This window comes from Hyla sarda, chromosome 7, assembly GCF_029499605.1.
Source record: "Hyla sarda isolate aHylSar1 chromosome 7, aHylSar1.hap1, whole genome shotgun sequence".
In the NCBI taxonomy this organism is placed as follows: domain Eukaryota; kingdom Metazoa; phylum Chordata; class Amphibia; order Anura; family Hylidae; genus Hyla; species Hyla sarda.
This window is the reverse complement of record NC_079195.1, coordinates 160294930-160315358: the sequence shown is the minus strand read 5'-3', so window position 1 is coordinate 160315358 and position 20429 is coordinate 160294930. Positions and strand designations below refer to the sequence as shown.

At 40.1% G+C, this 20429-nt stretch overlaps 1 protein-coding gene across 4 annotated transcripts in view; it reads left to right on the top strand.

Moving 5' to 3' along the window:
* CLCF1 (cardiotrophin like cytokine factor 1) overlaps nt 1–20429 on the top strand; it is a 227368-nt gene that overhangs the window by 127435 nt on the left and 79504 nt on the right. Inside the window, exon 1 of one of the 4 annotated variants that reach the window (XM_056531134.1) lies at nt 17283–17338. The exons of the other annotated variants lie outside the window; for them this stretch is intronic. The gene's annotated coding sequence lies outside the window, so the exon portion shown is untranslated. Of the gene's footprint in view, nt 1–17282; nt 17339–20429 lie in introns of those variants that run through there. 4 annotated transcript variants of the gene reach the window in all.

Here is a 20429-nt window from a genome sequence, read left to right as displayed (position 1 = left end):
AGAGTAACTATCATGGATAGGATTAAAAACTATTTACCGGCAGTCATATGCCTGGTGGAAACACATTTAACCCAAGAGACAGTTCAATTGATTAAAAAGAAATGGGTGGCCCAGGAATTTCACTTGTTCGGGTCCAATTACTCATCAGGGGTCACCGTTCTGATACATGGGAAAATAAATATTCAGGTTAAGAGTAATTATTGTGATGATATGGGGAGATTTGTTTTTCTCCATGTAGTGTGGAACACGGTACAGGTTATTATTGCGGTTGTATATATTCCTCCTCCCTTCAAAACTGAAGTCTTGCTTAAACTAATTGATTTCCTAAATGGGAAAACTTATAGGGATTTGTACATTATGGGGGATTTTAATTCAGTGATGGATAATAAGAGAGATCGTAGAGGGGGAGTAGTAAGAGAAGGTAGGAATGTGTTAGCAGAGTTCTGTGGAGAACTTGGGTGGAGGGATGTTTGGAGAAATTTGAATCCAGGTAGGGAAACATTCTCTTGTTATAATTTATCCCATAAAACCGCATCACGAATTTACATGATTCTGGCCAATGATAGTGGGGCGAGAGTCATCAAAAAAATTGTGTATGAACCTAAGGGTCAGTCCGATCACTCCATGATGGTCTGTAACTTTGGTTATAATGATCGGGATTCGGCCAGGATTAAATCTAAGAACATTAATTCACACTGGTTGGAGGTGGAAGAAGTAACAAAAGGTATAGAAGAAGAGACTACCTGGTTTTTGGGAATTAATAAACGGTCGGCAGACCTATTTATGGTCTGGGATGCCTTAAAAGCATATTTGAGGGGGATCCTGATTAAAAATATAGCCCATTTTAGGAAAGAAGCAAGGAAGAGAGAAGATAATTTGATAAGCCAGATCAAAAAGATGGAGGAGGAATTCCCTAAACAGGTTAGGGAATGAGAATTGGGAAAATCTTGAACTAGCCCAAAAAGATTACAAAGAATTTATGTTGGAGAAAGCCCAGCACCGGATTTTTTTGGGGGGACAAAAGAGTTATGTAGAAGGGGGGAAGTCTAATAAATAGTTAGCCGGTATTATAAAAAATCAAAGTGAAAATAAGGAAATAGTGATATTGGAAAATAAGGAAGGGAAGACAGTGACAGGACAGGATGCAATAAGTCAAGTAGCAGTGGAGTATTATCAAACACTATATGATTCTGAAGGGGAAAAAACAGAGGTAAAAGAGGAGGAGGTTAGAAGGATGAATGAGGCGATTAGTTTGGAGGAAGTTCAGGAGGCACTTAGAACGTGTAAAGGGAACTCCGCCCCAGGGTCAGATGGATTTACATTTGAACTGTATAGGAGATTCCATAGATCCCTGCTGCCCTGCTTGTGTGAAATTATTAATGAATCCTTGAATAGGGGGGCTATGCCTCCCTCGATGTCTGAATAGTTATAATATTGATCCCCAAGAAGGGGGGCGGCAGAGAAAAGATGGAAAATTACCGGCCAATATCATTGTTAAATACAGATTATAAAATACTGGCAAAGATCTGGGCAGAGAGGTTAAAAAAAAGTTATGGGTGAGATCATAGGTGTAGAACAAAGGGGATTTATGGCGGGGAGGAATGTTTGGAAATATACACAGGATTTATCTCAATATTCAGTCACATGGTGGGGACCCCCGCTCCATTCTGTCCCTGGACACCAATAAAGCGTTTGACAGGGTGGAGTGGGGTTTTCTTTTTGGGGTAATAGAGAAATTTGGGCTTGGTGCTTCTTTTCTAAAAGCTATTAAAACTATTTATTCTTCACCAACAGCAAAGATTAATATTAATGGGAATCTATCTAACTCAATACACTTAAAAAGAGGGTCTAGACAAGGGTGTCCATTATCACCCTTACTATTTGCACTTTTTATAGAACCTTTAGCGGCTATGATTAGGAGTACTGGGGTTTTTCACGGGTTTGGGGTAGTAGAGGATAAGGAAAGAATATTATTATACGCAGACGATGTGGTCTTGTTTGTTAGGAATCCAGTGGAGAAGGTCCCGGAAGTAATCCGATTGGTGGAAGAGTTTGGTAGTTTTTTAGGGATAAAGATCAATTGGCAAAAATCGGGACTTCTTCCACTGGATATAGATATTGATGGGTCAATTGGTCCTGTTAAAGTGCTAAGGGTTGATGACAGCTTGGAATATTTGGGCATAAAAATTTCTAGAGTGGCCTCGGATTTTGAGAGATTAAATTTGTGGCCTTTGCTGGGGAAAGTAAATAAAGTAAATAAATATATGGAGTAAGATGAGGCTAAGTATGGCTGACAGAATAGGACTACTTAGAATTGTGTTACTACCCATGATTACACATTATCTAAGAGCTTCCCCTATGTGGATTAAAAACGTCTTTTTTAAAAGATTAGAGATTAAAATAAATAATCTTGTTTGGGGACGGAAAAGGGTCAGGGTTAAAAGCCAGTATTTGTATCACCCCATGGAAAACGGCGGTCTAGGCATTCCAAATTTTGTGCATTACTATATAGTAGCACAACTAACTCTGATTATCCAAGAACAGCAAGCATTGGCAGTTTTTCTTGGAAAGATGGGTTTGAAGTTTGGGTCAATATGGGAATTTCTAGAGAATGGGAGATTAAAAATGGACAGTGAGAGAGGGAATACAGTGAAGGAATTATTGGGGAAAGTGTGGGAAAAAAACCAAGCAAATAGCTGAGATAGGGAGTAGTGTCTGGTGTACCCCTTTATGGGAGAATGAGAACTTCCAGGAAATCAAGAAAATGTCAGATTATGTGAACTGGGAAAATAAAAGAATTGTGTTGATTGATCACGTTTGTTCAAAGGGGGAGATAATAGGTTGGGATGGGTTGAGTGAACGGTTTGATTTGAATAACAGAAATTATTTTGGTTACGTGCAACTCAGGGATGCCTTGAGAAGAGAGGAGCCAAAAGAAAAATTAAAGGTAGTTAGATTCCACATCACAGAATATATATAAAGATATCACAGGGTGGAAAGAGGAAAATTATGAGCTCTATATATAAATTATTGGGGGAAAAGGGATGGGAAGATGTAATGAAAAGGATAGGTCCAGTAAAAGATATAGGAGGAATCACAGAGATAGAATGGAAATTGGTGATGAAGAATATTAGGAGGTCTACGATTAATGCAAATAATAGGGTGCCTTTTTTGATGTTAGTTTATCGTGCACAGTATTCACCACAATTCCTTTATAAAATTAAGACCAGGGAAAATTCTCAATGTCCCAAGTGTGGTAAGGAGGGCGCCAATTGGTTACACATGATATGGAACTGTACGATGTTACAGACGTTTTGGAGTATGGTGTTTGAAAGAATAAAGGAAATAACTGATGTTGCCCTGCCGTTTGAACCAAAAACTGCAATTTATGGTCTGGAGATGGGAGGATTTAGGCATACTGAACTATTATTGGAAGTAATGGGAGTGGCAAAGATTTTGATTCTTAGGAAATGGATGTCCCCAAGAACACCGTCAAGGGAAGAGTGGGTAGTAGGAGTAAGTAAAGTTAGACAATATGAGTTAGTGTTCTATAAGTCTAGTGTTAAAAGTAAAAAAAAAAAACAAGAATAAATGGCTACCCTGGGAGACATGGAATAGGAGATGAATTAGAAAGTCCAGGCTGACTTGGGAGGGGGGGGGGGGAGGGAGAGGGCTAGGGGGGGGGGTTAAAGAATGTAGAATTTTCTTGTGTTGTAAATTTTATGATGTGTTTCTAAAAAAATTTAAAGAAAGAAAGAAAGAAATAAAATAAAAAAAACACTATGGTTGCAGAACAATATGAAATGTAAATTAACTACAGGCTAGATACAGATCACGGCACTGTCTACAGGGCTGCCATCAGAAATTTTGGGGCCCCTTACACAGCTCAAGGCCTTTTATTGGGTTCTTCAATAAAAGTATGAAGTGTAAAAAAAAAATGCCCCTTTCCCAATAAACGCCCTGTATTATCATATTAAAACCCCCCACAAATCATATACAAAGTAGATATTGCCACGTCTGTAATGATGTGTACTATAAAAGTTATAATGTAAATTATCCGGCAAATTATCCTGTAAATTATCCTGGTCTGTCAATCTGCAAAGATAGAATGAACAGAAAAGTCTGTCTGTATATAAGAAGTGGTATGAAAGTCAGTGTGAATGATGCCATAGTATGTGATGATTCTGAGAATGTGGAATCACTGCGGGTAGAATTACAAAAGGAGGGAAACACTGTAAAATAATATTTGGTGTACTCTACAGACCCCCTAATATCACTGAAGAGATAGAAGGTCGGCTGCATAAACAAATAGAGAGGGCCGCCCGGGCAGGTACAGTGGTAATAATGGGAGATTTTAACTATCCAGATATAGATTAGGGTCCGGGGTTGGCTAAAACTACAAAGGGGCGACAATTCCTAAATTTATTGCAGGATAATTTTATGGGCCAGTTTGTGGAGGACTCAACAAGAAGTGATGCCTTGTTGGATCTGATCATTTCCAACAACGCAGAGCTGGTTGGTAATGCAACTGTGCGGGAAAACCTTGGTAATAGTGACCACAATATAGTTACTTTTTACTTAAAATGTAGAAAACAAAGACAGGCGGAGAAGGCAAAAACATATAACTTTAACCCCTTAAGGACCAGGGGTTTTCCATTTTTTGCACTTTCGTTTTTTCCTCCTTACCTTTAAAAAATGATAACCCTTTCAATTTTGCACCTAAGAATCCATATGATGGCCTATTTTTTGTGCCACCAATTCTACTTTATAATGACATCAGTCATTTTACCCAAAAATCTACGGCGAAACGGAAAAAAAAAATCCTTGTGAGACAAAATTGAAAAAAAAAATGCAAATTTGTAACTTTTGGGGGCTTCTGTTTCTACACAGTACATTTTTCGGTAAAAATAACACATTATCTTTATTCTATAGGTCCATCCGGTTAAAATGATACCCTACTTATATCGGTTTGATTTTGTCGTACTTCTGAAAAAAATCATAACTACATGCAGGAAAATTTATATGTTTAAAATTGTCATTTTCTGACCCCTATAACTTTTTTATTTTACCGCATATGGGTTGGTATGAGGGCTCATTTTTTGCGCCGTGATCTGAGGTTTTTAGCGGGACCCTTTTTGTATTGATAGGACTTGTTGATCACTTTTTATTCATGTTTTCATGATATAAAAAGTGACCAAAAATACACTATTTTGGACTTTGGAATTTTTTTGCGCGTATGCCTTTGACAGTGCGGTTTAATTAACTATATATTTTTATAATTTGGACATTTCCGCACGCGGCGATACCACATATGTTTATTTTTATTTACAGTTTTTTTTTTTTATGGGAAACTATTCAAACTTTTAATAGGGGAGGTGTTAAATGATCTTTATTGACTTTTTTTTTCACTTTTTTATTGCAGTGTTATAGCTCCCATAGGGACCTATAACACTGCACACACTGATCTTTTACATTGATCACTGGTGTCTCATAGGAAACCAGTGAACGATGATTCTGCCGCTTGACTGCTCATGCCTGGATCTCAGTCACTGAGCAGTCATTCGGCGATTGGACACCAGGAGGCAAGGTAGGAGACCCTCTTCGTGTCTGAACACCTGAGCTAACCGGCATGGTTTCACTTTCACTTTAGACACAGCGTTCAACTTTGACGCCGCGTCTAAAGGGTTAATAGCGTGCGGCACCGCGATCACTGCCGCGCGCTATTAGCCACGGGACCCGGCCGTTGCTAGAGCCCATGGCCCCGCGTTATAGAAAGTGAAAGGACTCAGGACGTACCGGTACGTCCTTGGTCCTTAAGGGGTTAAAAAGGCAAACTTCCCTGGGCTGAGAGCTGCACTACAGAACATAGACTTGGGGGGAGGTGTTGTCAAATACTGATACAGAAGGTAAATGGGACATCTTTAAATCAACTCTAAATAACTATACAGCTAAATATATACCAAAGGGGAACAAATATAGACGATTAAAACTAAATCCTACATGACAAATGATGTTAAAAGAGCAATAAACAACAAAAAAAATAGCTTTAAAAAAATACAAATCTGATGGGTCAGCTATAACATTTAAACAGTACAAGGAGCCTAATAAAATATGTAAAAATTTAATAAAAACAGCAAAAATGATACAAATAAAAAGTACAGCTTGTCCTGCAAAAAAATAAGCCCTCACTTAATAGCGTCGGACAAAAAATAAAAAAGTTACGGCTGTTGGAAAATGATGACACAAAAAGGGAAAAAAAGAAATTAGTATGTTTAAAATTGTCATTTTCTGACCCCCTATAACTTTTTTATTTTTCTGCATACAGGACTATATGAGGGCTTATTTTTTGTGGTGTGGTCTGCTGTTTTTATGAGTACCATTTTTGTTTTATTAGTTTTTTTAGGGTATACAAATGACCAAAAATACGAAAAAATTTTTACGTATATACTATTGACCGTGCGGTTTAATTAACATAATATTTTTATAGTTCGGACATTTACACATGTGGTGATACCACATATGTTTATTTTTATTATGTTTACATATTTTTTATATGGAATTTGGGAAAAGAGGGGTGATTTAAAGTTTTTGTATGGAAGGTGTTAATTCACATTTATTAACTTTAAAAAAAATTTTTACTTTTTTTTAGTCACCCTATTGGGGACTATTACATGCAATCTTCTGATTGCATACACTGTTCAGTGTTATCTGCACTCAATTGGTCCAGCCTGGTGAGCCAGGCTGGAGCATCGCAGAGGAGATCGGAGGACAGGGAGGCAGGTAAGGGCCCTCCTGTCATCCTGTAAGCTGATCACAATCAGCCCGACTAAGCTGCCGGGAATGTTTTTTTTTTTTTTAGATGCGGTGATCAACTTTGATCACAGCATCTAAGGAGTTAATGCCGGGCATCACCACGATCGGTGATGTCTGGCATTAGACATGGGTCCAAGCCATTGATAGCTGCCAGGACCACCCCGTTATGACACGCAATCATCCTGTGATGCCGTCTCATAGCAGGGGAGGGGACTGCGTCTTTAAGAGATTAAAAGCTATCAAAAAAACATCAAAACAAGAATGGTACTGATAAAAACTACAGATCACAACGGCCAAAAAAATTAGCGCTCATACATAAGAAGAGGACAATTGTAAATATTCACATTTTGTTCAATAAAGTTTGACTTCTTATGAATGTAGAGCAATATTAGAATACCATATAAATTGGGTATCATTTTAATTGCATTGAGCTACATAATAAAGAAAACATATCAATTTAACCATAAAGTGCACTGTGTAAAAACTAAACCCACCAAAAATAGCAAAATTGTGATTTTCTCTTTAATTTTCCACTACAAATAATACTTTTTTTTTTGTTGTGCCGTACATTTTATGGTAAAATTAAAGGTGTAATTACAAAGTACACTTGGTCACGCAAAACACAAGCCCTCATATGGGTCTGCAGGAGGAAAAATAAAAATGTTTGGCTCTTAGAAGGAGTAGAGGAAAAAGCAAAAATGCAGAATTGGCATTTTCCTGTGTCCTCAAGGCCAAAATGGGCTGTGTCCTTAACCCCTTAAGGACACAGGGTTTTTCCGTTTTTGCATTTTAATTTTTTCCTCATCACCTTCTAAAAATCATAACGCTTTCAATTTTGCACATAAAATTCCATATGATGGCTTATTTTTTGCACCACCAATTCTACTTTGCAGTGAGATTAGTCATTTTACCCAAAAATCCACAGTGAAACTGAAAAAAATTCATTGTGCGACAAAATTGAAGAAAAAATTAAATTTTGTGAATTTGGGGGCTTCCGTTTCTACGCAGTGCATTTTTCGGTAAAAATAACACATTATCTTTATTCTGTAGGTCCATACGGTTAAAATGATACCCTACTTATATAGATTGGATATTGTCGTACTTTGGAAAAAAATCATGACTACATGCAGGAAAATTTATGTTAAGAACTCTCATCTTCTAACCCCTATAACTTTATTTTTCCACGTACGGGCCGGTTTGAGGACTAATTTTTTGCGCCGTGTTCTGAAGTTTTTATCGGTACCATTTTTGTATAGATCGGACTATTTGATCGCTTTTTATTCATTTTTTCATTATATAAAAAGTTACCAAAAATACGCTATTTTGGACTTTGGAATTTTTTTTGCGCGTACGCTATTGACCTTGTGATTTAATTAACGAAATATTTTTATAGTTTGGACATTTGCGCAAGCGGTGATACCACATATGTTTATTTTTATTTACACATTTTTAAATGGGAAAAGGGGGTGATTCAAACTTTTATTAGACCTTTGAGAGGAGATGATGGAATGAGACTTCTACGCAATAGAGAGGTCTTTTGGATACATAATCTCCAGACCTTTCAACCTGGTGGTCTGAATTTAAGGAATGACCTCATTTTGCATTATTAACCAGATCATTCCTTTTCCATGTCTTAGTGATGTGTTTTCAATTACTTTGCATTGTTCACATGGTGCGGTTTTTTCCCTGCGATTTTTTCTAGATAGTATTTTTTATGTTTTTATAAAATAAATAATTTTTCTACAGTGCTTTGTTACTGAGGTTTAACTTTTTGTTCTATATGTTTTTTTTTAGGTATATGCATTGATATTTTGACATATTATATCAGGTTCAATCTTATATGTTTGTTAGGGTAAGTTTCATAGGGGAGTGGAGAGAGTTAATTTCTGGACTATGTCCTGACTCCAGCTCTCCCCTTCCAAACTCCCATATATACCTGATTATCAGTAGAGTATAGCGTGCTAAGACGAAGGGTGTATACCCGAAATGCATCCACGCTTACTGATTGTTGTTTGTTGGCTGATGTCCCACTTGTGTGCGGTTTTTATGGGATCTGAATAAACAGAATTCATCTATACCACTGGCTACCTTTTCTGTCTTGTTGCCTTAACATTGGAGTGCACAGCTGTGTTGGGAATCCTGAGAGCTGACCATCCTTGCCATTTTAATTCCTACCTTGCATCAGATGTAAGTGGCCAAAGTATACAATGGAGTAATGACCTCTATAATCAGAATCTCTTTGCGCAGCTGAAATGAATAGTAGAACATATTACTATATTGCACAACCACACTCCATTTTCCGGTTCTTCTTCTTAAACAGGCCATAACATCTATTTTTGCCTACCTTGACTCAGACATGGAGGGATAAAGATATGCATTGATGGCAATTCAGCCTCTATAATCAAGATATGTTTGGACAGCTATAACAAACAATAGAATACATCACTATCTTAATTAACCTCAACAATTTCTTTTTTTTCTTCATATACTCTAGAATGCATATAAACAATTGCTTGGTCCCCTAATTTAGATATTAACCAATTAATATCTTCCCTGTTTTAAAAAGGTCATACCCCACAAGGGACTAGGACGAGAGGGGTAACTGCGAAGTAGAGAGGCATGTGGTTTGGAGAGCCATATGTCATACAGAGGGAGAGGGGGTGGGACCCTGATGTGAGAGAAGACTTTTTTCCCTCTCTTTCCCTCCCAGATTTCAATAAATGGATATAAAAATAGCAGTTTGCAATGTTAGGGGGTTGGGGGGTAGGAATAAGATGCAAGCAGTGTTAGATAGACTACAGAAATATCTACCTGCTATAGTATGTTTGGTGGAAACACACCTAGTTAAAAATTCAGTCAAAAAGTTGTATAGGAGGTGGATAGGAGAATCATATCACTCATATGGATCAAGTTATTGTGCCGGTGTTTCTAAGTTGGTATATAATATATAACAATTTGAGGTTATAGATAAATCTATAGATAACAGAGGGAGATATTTATTCATACTAAGGTAAAAGGTTTTGAAGTGGTGTTGGCATTTTGCTACATTCCGCCACATTTTTCCCTCCGGGTGCTGGAGCGATTAGTTCTGAAGGCAAGAGTGTTTCTTCTGGTATATGTTTTGGGGATTTCAATTCTGTACTTGAACATGGAAAAGATTGGATCAAAGTGGTGGACGGTGTGGGGAAGAATAAATATTCACAGACCCCACTAAACAAGTTCATCCAAGAAGTACGTTGGAGCGACTTATGGCAGGATTATACCCAAATAAGAAATTGTTCTCATGCTTTTCAGCGACATATGATACAGCTTCTCACATAGCTTTAGTATTGGGAAATTATATAGCTCTCTCAAAGCTCAATAATATCAAATACGAGCCGCTATCTATATATGATCACTCGATGTTGATAATAAATATTAAAGATAGTTCAGAGAGAAGTCTCAATAATAGACAATTTCATCTTAACCCATATTGCTTAAAAATTATTTACGGGAAAAAGTTATCAATAAAAGAATTAATGGAGTATTGGGAATTCAATTAAAAGTCAGCTAATCATATGGTGCTATGGGATACAGGGAAAGCTTTTTTGAGAGGGCAATTGTTTCATGAAGTCTCATATAAAAAGAAGTTATTCGCCAAAGAAGAAAAAGACCTAGAGGAAGAAGTTAGGATTGCTGAGACACAATTTTCATTGCAGCCAACCCATATGGAATACTTAAAATTAAAGAAAGCCCAACAAAAATTTAGTGAGTATAACAGGATGAAGGCCCAGCATAGAGTATTTTTCCGTGGGCAAAAACAATTTAAAGAAGAAGGAAAACCGAGTAGCTGGCTATCCTGAATAGTTAAATCTCAAGAAGCCAAGAAAGTACAGTAGCACTACAGTTAGAGTCCGGGAAAATAAATAGCAGAGAGGGGATTAATATTGAGGTGAAGGAGGATTTTTTTTTCTCATCACTATACCAAACAGAAGAAATAAAAAGTTCTGAGGAAACTCAAGAATTCCTTAAAAAATGTAATCTTCCTAAATTGACTGAAGCGTAAAAAGAGGAGCTGGAAAAGGAACCAACAACAGGAGAGATAAAATCTGCATTAGACTCCTGTAGGAATGCAGCAGCCCTGGGAGCAGACGGATTACCCTATGAAGTATTTAAGGAATTAGGGGTAGTACTAATACCAAAATAAATAGAAACTATCCAGGAATCTTGTAAAGTTAACGAATTACCAAATACTATGAGAGAGGTGAATATAACTTTGGTGCCTAAGAAGAACAGGGATCCACTTAAAATTGGATCGTAACGGCCGATCCCTCTGCTCAATGCTGATGCAAAAATGTTTGCGAAAGCTTTGGCAGAGAGATTGATGTGAGTTGTATCTGAATTAGTGGAGAAGGATCAGTCAGGTTTTGTGCGAGGGCAACATATGTACGATAATTTAGATAAGCTGTTCACCAACCTCCATCTGGACCCCGGGACCCCTCATTCCATCCTGTCATTGGATGCAATGAAGGCATTTGACAAGGTGGAATGGGGCTTCCTGTGGCTCACCATGGAAGAATTCGGGTTGGCACGAATTTCATAAGTTGGGTGAAAATGTTATATGCTAATCCAACTGCTAGAGTAATTATTAATGGAGAGTTATCTGAGGCTTTTTCAATCACACAAGGTACAAGACAAGGATGCCCCCTATCCCACTTCGCTTTATTTTATACATCCAGCAGCGGCTATTAGGAATGAAAAATAATTGTTAGGATTTGGGTTAAGGGGAGAGAAGGATAAGATCATGTTATATGCAAATGACCTCTTAATTATTTTTATTTTTTTTGCAAGACCCAGTGAACAACATACCTAAAGTTATCTCAGTAGTTGAAGAATTTGGGAGTTAAGCCGGTCTAAAAATAAACTGGGATAAATCTGCTCTTTTGTTACTAGGGAAGAAACCCAATGAAGTGATAAGAAATGTAAGAGTATTAGGGGAAAATGGAAAATTTGAGTATTTGGGTATTCAGATTAGCTCCTGGATGGATCAGTTTGTAGGACTAAATTTGACGCTGCTGAATAAATCTATAAAGAATGATTATTTTACCACAAGTCCTGTTTTTTCTGTGCCCATCCCCCATACATATTCTGGACAGATGGTTTAAAGATTTGGAAACGTCGTTAAGTAGGTTTATTTCGGGCAGGAAAATGATACAACTCAAGTATGATAAGTTAACACAAAGAGAAGGAGTTGGGGGTTGGAGCCTTTCCATATTTAAACTTTATGGCATCCAAAATACAGAAATTGTACAACTGGAAGAATTGTCAGTCTTTACAGTATATCTTCAATACATATAATAGGATGTATAAAAATATTTAAAAACTATTAGAAGCAGGTGTAATAGAACGAGAACAGCAACTATTTTCTTATGTAAAGATTAGAGATGAGCGAACCTAATTGGACGAATCTGAATTTGTTCCGAATTTCATGAAAAATTTAATTCGGACCGAATCCGAACTTTGACTCGATTCGAAATAACGAATTTCTTCATTCACTCCATTTTGTTATTACTCTAAAAAAAAGTGCAATATATACGCACTTTGCAGTTCTACGTTAAGGAAATCAGAATGCTGGGAAGGTAGTCAGAATGGAGGGTGTGTATTCAATTCCCTGAATATATATGCTATTGTATGCTACTAGTGGTCCTCATTTAGACCTTTATACACCTCCTTCATACAACAATATTTCCCAATGGTCACATATACTGATACCACAATATAATGCACATCACAAACTTCCAAGTTACTTAGGTGGTAGTTCTTAATACACCATATAGTATGCAAGGTATCAGTATTTACCTTATGTCCTGTGTTCGTGGCGTTTTCCTCTGGTACAGAAATGTCCTTGGAAGTTTATGATGCACATTATATTGCGGTATAAGTATATGTGACCATTGGGAAATATCGTTTCATTAAGGAGATGTATATAGGTCTAATTGGGGACCACTAGTAGCATACATTAGTAATTATATTTAGGGAATGAAATACACCCCCTGGATAGAAACATGAATTCTATTATTACAGCGCTGGCACTTTATATTAATGTTTTTTAAATATATATATAATGCACAAATCTAACAATCTGATTCACTGTACATAGCACCTTACAGTATTATTCACGATTATAGCCCGGAAATAGCCATTTTTAATATCGATTTGCCGCAACTTTATTCGGATCAAATCAATTTTTTTTTAAATCGGCGAATCAGCCAAATCGAATTTCTAAAAAATGTTTTCATCTCCAGTATAGATGTATAGTAAAGTATTGTCTGACTTGAAACATGGTTGTAAAATAAAAGGAACAATTTCATGTACTCCGATATACAGGAAATACACAAAATTTTAAGAATTCACTGGGTTAGATTGGGAATTTTGGGTAAATATAGGGGCATATTATATAGTTAGTATGGTTGAAAAAAGACATATGTCCATCAAGTTCAACCAGGGAATTGAAGGGAAGGGTGTTGTCACGATTCGGCTTCCAGGTAGTGGATCCTCTGTGTCAGCGAGGGATTGGCGTGGACCGTGCTAGTGGACCGGTTCTAAGAGGCTACTGGTATTCACCAGAGCCCGCCGCAAAGCGGGATGGTCTTGCTGCGGCAGTAGCAACCAGGTCGTATCCACTAGCAACGGCTCTACCTCGCTGACTGCTGAGAAGGCGTGGGACAGAAGGACTAGGCAGAGGCAAGGTCAGACGTAGCAGAAGGTCGGGGGCAGGCGGCAAGGTTCGTAGTCAGGATGGGTAGCAGAAGTTCAGGTACACAGGCTTTGGACACACTAAACGCTTTCACTGGCACAAGGCAACAAGATCCGGCAAGGGAGTGCATAGGAGGAGGTCAGATAAAGGCAGGGAGCAGGTGGAAGCCAATTAAGCTAATTGGGCCAGGCACCAATCATTGGGGCACTGGCCCTTTAAGTCTCAGAGAGCTGGCGCGCGCGCGCCCTAGAGAGCGGAGCCGCGCGCGCCAGCACATGACAGCAGGGGACCGGGACGGGTAAGTGACCTGGGATGCGATTCGCGAGCGGGCGCGTCCCGCTGTGCGAATCGCATCCCCAACGGCCAAGACAGTGCAGCGCTCCCGGTCAGCGGGACTGACCGGGGCGCTGCAGGGAGAAAGACGCCGTGAGCGCTCCGGGGAGGAGCGGGGACCCGGAGCGCTAGGCGTAACAGGTGTAAGGGGATAAGGGGAAGGGATGTTGTTTTATAATTCTGCATAAGCATTGATGTTATTTTGTTCCAGGAATGTATCTAACCCTGTTTTAAAGCTATTAATTGTTCCTGTTGTGACCAGTTCCTGAGGTAGACTGTTCCATAAATTCACAGTTCTTATGGTAAAGGAGGAGTGTTGCCCCTTGAGACTAAACCTTTTCTTCTCCAGACGGAGGGAGTGCCTCCTCGTCCTTTGGGGGAGGGGGGGGGGGGGTTAACCTGGAACAGTTTTTCTCCATATTTTTTGTATAGGCCATTTATATACTTATATACATTTATCATATCCCCCCTTAAACATCACTTCTCAAGACTAAACAATTGTAACTCCTTTAATCGCTCCTCATAACTAAGATGTTCCATGCCCCATATTAGTTTAGTCGCGCGTCTCTGCACCCTTTCCAGCTCCGCAGTGTCTGTTTTATGGACTGGCAACCAAAACTGAACAGCATATTCCAGGTGAGGCCGTACCAATGCTTTATAAAGGGGGAGTATTATGTCCCTGTCCCTCGAGTCCATGCCTCTTTTTATACATGACAATATCCTGCCGGCCTTGGAAGCAGCAGCCTGACATTGCATGCTATTCTGAAGTGTGTGATCTGCAAGTACACCCAGATCCTTCTCTACCAGTGACTCTCCCAGTTTAATCCCCCCTAAGACATATGACGCATGCATGTTATTAGTACCCAGATGCATAACTTTACATTTATCCACATTAAACCAAGTGGATGCCCAGACTCATTTGCCAAGTGGATGCCCAGATACTTAGTCTATCCAAGTCATCTTGTAACTTATGCACATCCTCTATAGATTGTACCATGCTACACAGCTTGGTGTCATCTGCAAAGATAGAAACAGAGCTGTTAATGCCATCCTCTATATCATTGATAAATAAATTAAACAACAGCGGTCCCAGTACAGAACTTTGGGGTACACCACTAATAACCAGGGACCAATCAGAGTACGAATTATTGACCACCACTCTCTGGGTACGATCCATGAACCAGTGTTCAATCCAGTTACAAACTAAAGTTTCCAAGCCCAAAGACCTTAATTTACCTGTCAGACGAGTATGAGGGACAGTATCGAACGCTTTAGCAAAATCCAGAAACACTTTATCCACAGCCATTCCTCTGTCAAGGCTTCTACTCACATCTTCATAAAAGTAAATTAGATTGGTTTGACAACTTCTATCCTTAGTAAACCCATGCTGGCTATCACTTATAATACAATTATCCCCTATGTATTCTTGTATGTAATCCCTTATAAGTCCTTCAAACAATTTACCCACAATGCACGTTAAACTTACCAGTCTATAGTTTCCTGGGGAAGACCTAGAGCCTTTTTGAAGATTATGTTACTCAGATAATGCTTGAGGTCATTTAGGGGGCTTCAAGATAATTATGGATTAAAAGATACACAAAAACTTTGGTATTTACAATTGGTGAGTACATATAGTCACACTAATACAAAAGATTTATTTATAATAGAAGGTCATGATATTTTAGATCGAATTATTGCTAGTACACAAGTATATGTGAAATTGGGATTAATATATAGAACCCTTTTGATAGAATCACAAAACACATATCAAAGTAAAGTTAGAGATAGATGGATATTGTGTACAGGAGAAATCACTAACAGTTCCTGAAAACGAATGTTGGGGAACATGATAACTTGCTTGGAAAATAAAGGACATCAGTTGGTACCGTTTAGAATTGTGTTTCAACTCTATTATACACCATTACCACTTTGGAAGTTTAGATGTCGTAACGACTCTAGATGTCCAAGATGGAGGAGTGAAGAAGCTAACTTTTTACATATGATTTGGGATTGCCAAAAAAACAAAAAATATTGGGATAACATTGAGCGATTTTTTAAAACTAAATTTTTGATCCATATCGATTTAAATATTAAAATGGCCATCTTAGGGGATGTGGTAGAGTTTGGGCCATTAAATCAACTGTTTTTTTTTTTTATTTTTATAAAATTAAAATTTCTTGGTAAACTATTAATAATGAGAAAATGATTTGATAAGGAAGCTCCCGCAGACACTGTGTATATGAAGTATAAGTATCTAAAACATCGAAGAAAGCAATGAAAAAGTACATTTCAACTAGGAGGTTTTGGGAACAACCCAGCCTATTGGCAAAGTATATCTGGTTCCGTTTTTTTTTTTTCCCTCTATCTCTCTCTGTCTGTCTTACATCAAGGGGTATGGGTGGTGGGTGGGAAAGATATAATGTTATGTAACAAGAAATATGTAACCTGTGTGACTATATGTATTTTTGTAAACTGAAAGGAAAAAAATTAATTGAATTTAAACACACAAAAAAAACCATGTAGGCAATCTCCCTAAAGGCCATGCAACATGCACTTTAGGATCTTCCCCCTTTTCCTGGGGATCAGGGTGGAGCTGGACAGACCTTGGCCCATAGGCCAAGGTGGTGGACATGTGTTATATTGTGGTAGCCACGGCCATGCTAGGAAATACCTTATCACTTTGTGACGCCAGGGTACCATTAGCCTATACACGGTACAAGGTTGGAGACAGCTTCTCCTGGGCCAGGCATGGGGAGTACACACCAACGTCGGATTATGGATAACTGCCTTTTACTGAGCAGGGGGCAGATGGTATTACACGCCAACAGTATGGTGTAGAGTGGAGAGGATGCAGTTTAACCCCATGGGAGCCCTGTTGCCTTGCTGGTACTTATGGTGCTTTTCACCCAATAGATTAAATTCTGACTTGAAAGGAGATTGCAGATTGTTCCAGGTCACTAGGGTTCTGTCAAGGTCCTGTAGCTTTCTCCGCCAGGGCATTAACTTCCAGAATGACCGGATAAGATTTGAGAAGATAGATTTTGATCTGGGCCTTCCCTCAGACCTTCTCCACACACCTTTACCACACTTGTGCTCTGCTTGAAGCTCTAGGCTGAACTTACCCCTTAAATAGGCACCGTCAGATATAAAAACTTTTGATATGTTGTAAAGCATGCAAAAACAATAGGTTTTGCAATTGCTTTCATTAGAAAATTTTCAGTATTTCATATAGAAAAAGCCAAAGAACTGCCCCCTCTGCATCATGGAATGCACTCAGTGCTTCTGTGAACACTGCTTCGTCCTGGACTCCGGGACGTTTTGGAGGGGGGAGGGGCTTTACACACTGCAGAGACTCATGTGAAGAGAAGGTGAGGGGGAGGGGCAGGAAGCCTGCTGCAGTCTCTCACACAGCAGACATCAATGAGAGAGGCAGAAACATGCATTGCAGATGAAAACGTAAGTGTCCAAGCATGTATGTGTGTGTGTGTGGATATATGTGTATGTGTGCATATCAGTGTTTCTATCTAATGTGTATGTGTAAGAATATATGAACCCTGTGTGTGTGTGTAATAAAGGGGGACTACAATCATATCCTCATGCTGTTTCAAAACTAAAACTCCCAGCATGCCTGCACATCCAAATGATGTGTGGGCATGCTGGTAGCTATAGAGTTTTGCAACAGCTGGAGGCACCCTGGTTGGGAAGCACTGGACTGAGGAGAGGGAGGGGGAGTGGTTATCACAGTGAGTACCCGCCCCCCTGCTTCTGGTAGATAAAATTAAGGTATTTCAGAAATAAAGCTAATTCTGAGAGAAATGTAGGTCACAGACACATACAAAGTACATCTACATGATCAGGATGTGATACTGAGCAACATATAACAGTTTTGTTTTTTTGAGTGATCTGACAGCTACGCTTTAAGGACCGAGGGTTGTTCCGTTTTGCATTTTCGTTTTTTCCTCCTTGCCTTTAAAAAATCACAACGCTTTCAATTTTGCACCTAAAAATCCATATGATGGCTTATTTTTTGCGCCACCAATTCTAATTTGTAATGATGTCAGTCATTTTTCCCAAAAATCTACGGGGAAACGAAAAAAAAATCATTGTGAGACAAAATTGAAAATAAAACCCGCTGTTTTGTAAATTTTGGGGGCTTCCGTTTCTACGTAGTACATTTTTCAGTAAAAATGACACCTTATCTTTATTCTGTAGGTCCATACGATTAAAATGATACCCTACTTATATAGGTTTGATTTTGTCGTACCTGTGGAAAAAATCATAACTACATGCAGAAAAATGAATACGTTTAAAATTGTCATCTTCTGACCCATATAACTTTTTTATTTTTCCGCCTATGGGGCGGTATGAGGGCTCATTTTTTGCGCCGTGATCTGATGTTTTTAGCTTTACCATTTTTGCATTGATAGGACTTATTGATTCATTTTTTCATGATATAAAAAGTGACCAAAAATGCACTATTTTGGAGTTTTTTTGCGCGTACGCCATTGACCATGCGGTTTAATTAACAATATATTTTTATAAGTCAGACATTTCCACACGCGGTGATACCATATATGTTTATTTTTATTTTTATTTACACTGTTTTTTTTATGGGAAAAGGGTGGTGATTCAAACTTTTAATAGGGAAGGGGTTAAATGATCTTTATTCACTTTTTTTTCCACTTTTTTTTTTGCAGTGTTATAGCTCCCATAAGGACCTATAGCACTGCACACACTGATCTATTACATCGATCACTGGTTTCTCATAGGAAACCAGTGATCGAGGATTCTGTCGCTTGACTGTTCATGCCTGGATCTCAGGCAATGAGCAGTCATTCGGCGATCGGACAGCGAGGAGGCAGGTAGGGACCCTCCTGCTGTTTCATGTAAGCTGTTCGGGATGCCGCGATTTCGCCGCGGCTATCCCAAACAGCCCACTGAGCTAACCGGCATGGTTTCACTTTCACTTTAGACGCGGCGTTCAACTTTGAACGCCGCGTCTAAAGGGTTAATAGCGCGTGGCACCGCGATCAATGCCGCGCGCTATTAGCCACGGGTCCCGGCCGTTGTTAGAGGCAGGGCCCGATCTGCTAGGATGCGGGGCCACGCCGTGGCCCCGCGTTATAGATCGGGAGCGGACACATGACGTACCGGTACGTCATGTGTCCTTAAGGAGTTAAAGGGGAACTTCGGTGGAAACAAGTGGAAAACAAATGTTTTCAAATCAATTGGTGCCAGAAAGTTAAACAGATTTGTAAATTACTTTTATTTCAAAATATGAAGCCTTCCAGTTTGTGAAGTTCTTTCAAGTCTGACAACAGTGCTCTCTGCTGACACCTCTGTCCATGTCAGGAACTGTCCGGATTAGAAGCATATCCCCATAGAAACCTGTCCTGCTCTGAACAGTTCCGGACAAGGACAGAGGTGTCAGCAGAGATGTCACGATTCGGCTTACAGGTAGTGGATCCTCTGTGTCAGCGAGGGATTGGCGTGGACCGTGCTGGTGGACCGGTTCTAAGAGGCTACTGGTGTTCACCAGAGCCCGCCGCAAAGCGGGATGGTCTTGCTGCGGCAGTAGCAACCAGGTCGTATCCACTAGCAACGGCTCAACCTCGCTGACTGCTGAGAAGGCGTGGGACAGAAGGACTAGGCAGAGGCAAGGTCAGACGTAGCAGAAGGTCGGGGCAGGCGGCAAGGTTCGTAGTCAATAAGGATAGCAGGAGTTCCGGTAACACAGGCTTGGACAACACTAAACGCTTTCACTGGCACAAGGCAACAAGATCCGGCAAGGGAGTGCAGGGGAAGTGATGTGATATAGCCAGGGAGCAGGTGGAAGCCAATTAAGCTAATTGGGCCAGGCACCAATCATTGGTGCACTGGCCCTTTAAGTCTCAGAGAGCTGGCGCGCGCGCGCCCTAGAGAGCGGAGCCGCGCGCGCCAGCACATGACAGCAGGGGACCGGGACGGGTAAGTGACTTGGGATGCGATTCGCGAGCGGGCGCGTCCCGCTGTGCGAATCGCATCCCCGACGGCCATGTCAGTGCAGCGCTCCCGGTCAGCGGGACCGACCGGGGCGCTGCAGGAAGAGAGACACCGTGAGCGCTCCGGTGAGGAGCAGGGACCCGGAGCGCTCGGCGTAACAGTACCCCCCCCCTTAGGTCTCCCCCTTTTTTTGTCCGACAACTGCTTTACCTGGGACGAGGACACCGGGAGTGAATGGAGGGTTTCCTCAAAGGCAGGCAGTACAGCAGGAGTGGGAATGGGGAGGGAGGGCAGAGGGCGAAGCCTGGCACGGGGCAGTGTGTCACCAGGACGGGGGCCATGAGGAGGCACTGAGGCTTGCCTGACGGGACTGGGAGGGGGAGAGAGGCACTTCCTATGGCAAGCAGAGTCCCAGTTCTTGATCTCCCCGGTGGTCCAGTCAAGGGTGGGAGAATGAAGCCGGAGCCATGGCAGACCGAGGAGGACCTCAGAGGTGCAGTTGGGAAGGACGAAGAACTCAATCACTTCGTGATGGGGTCCAATACACATCAAGAGGGGTTCTGTG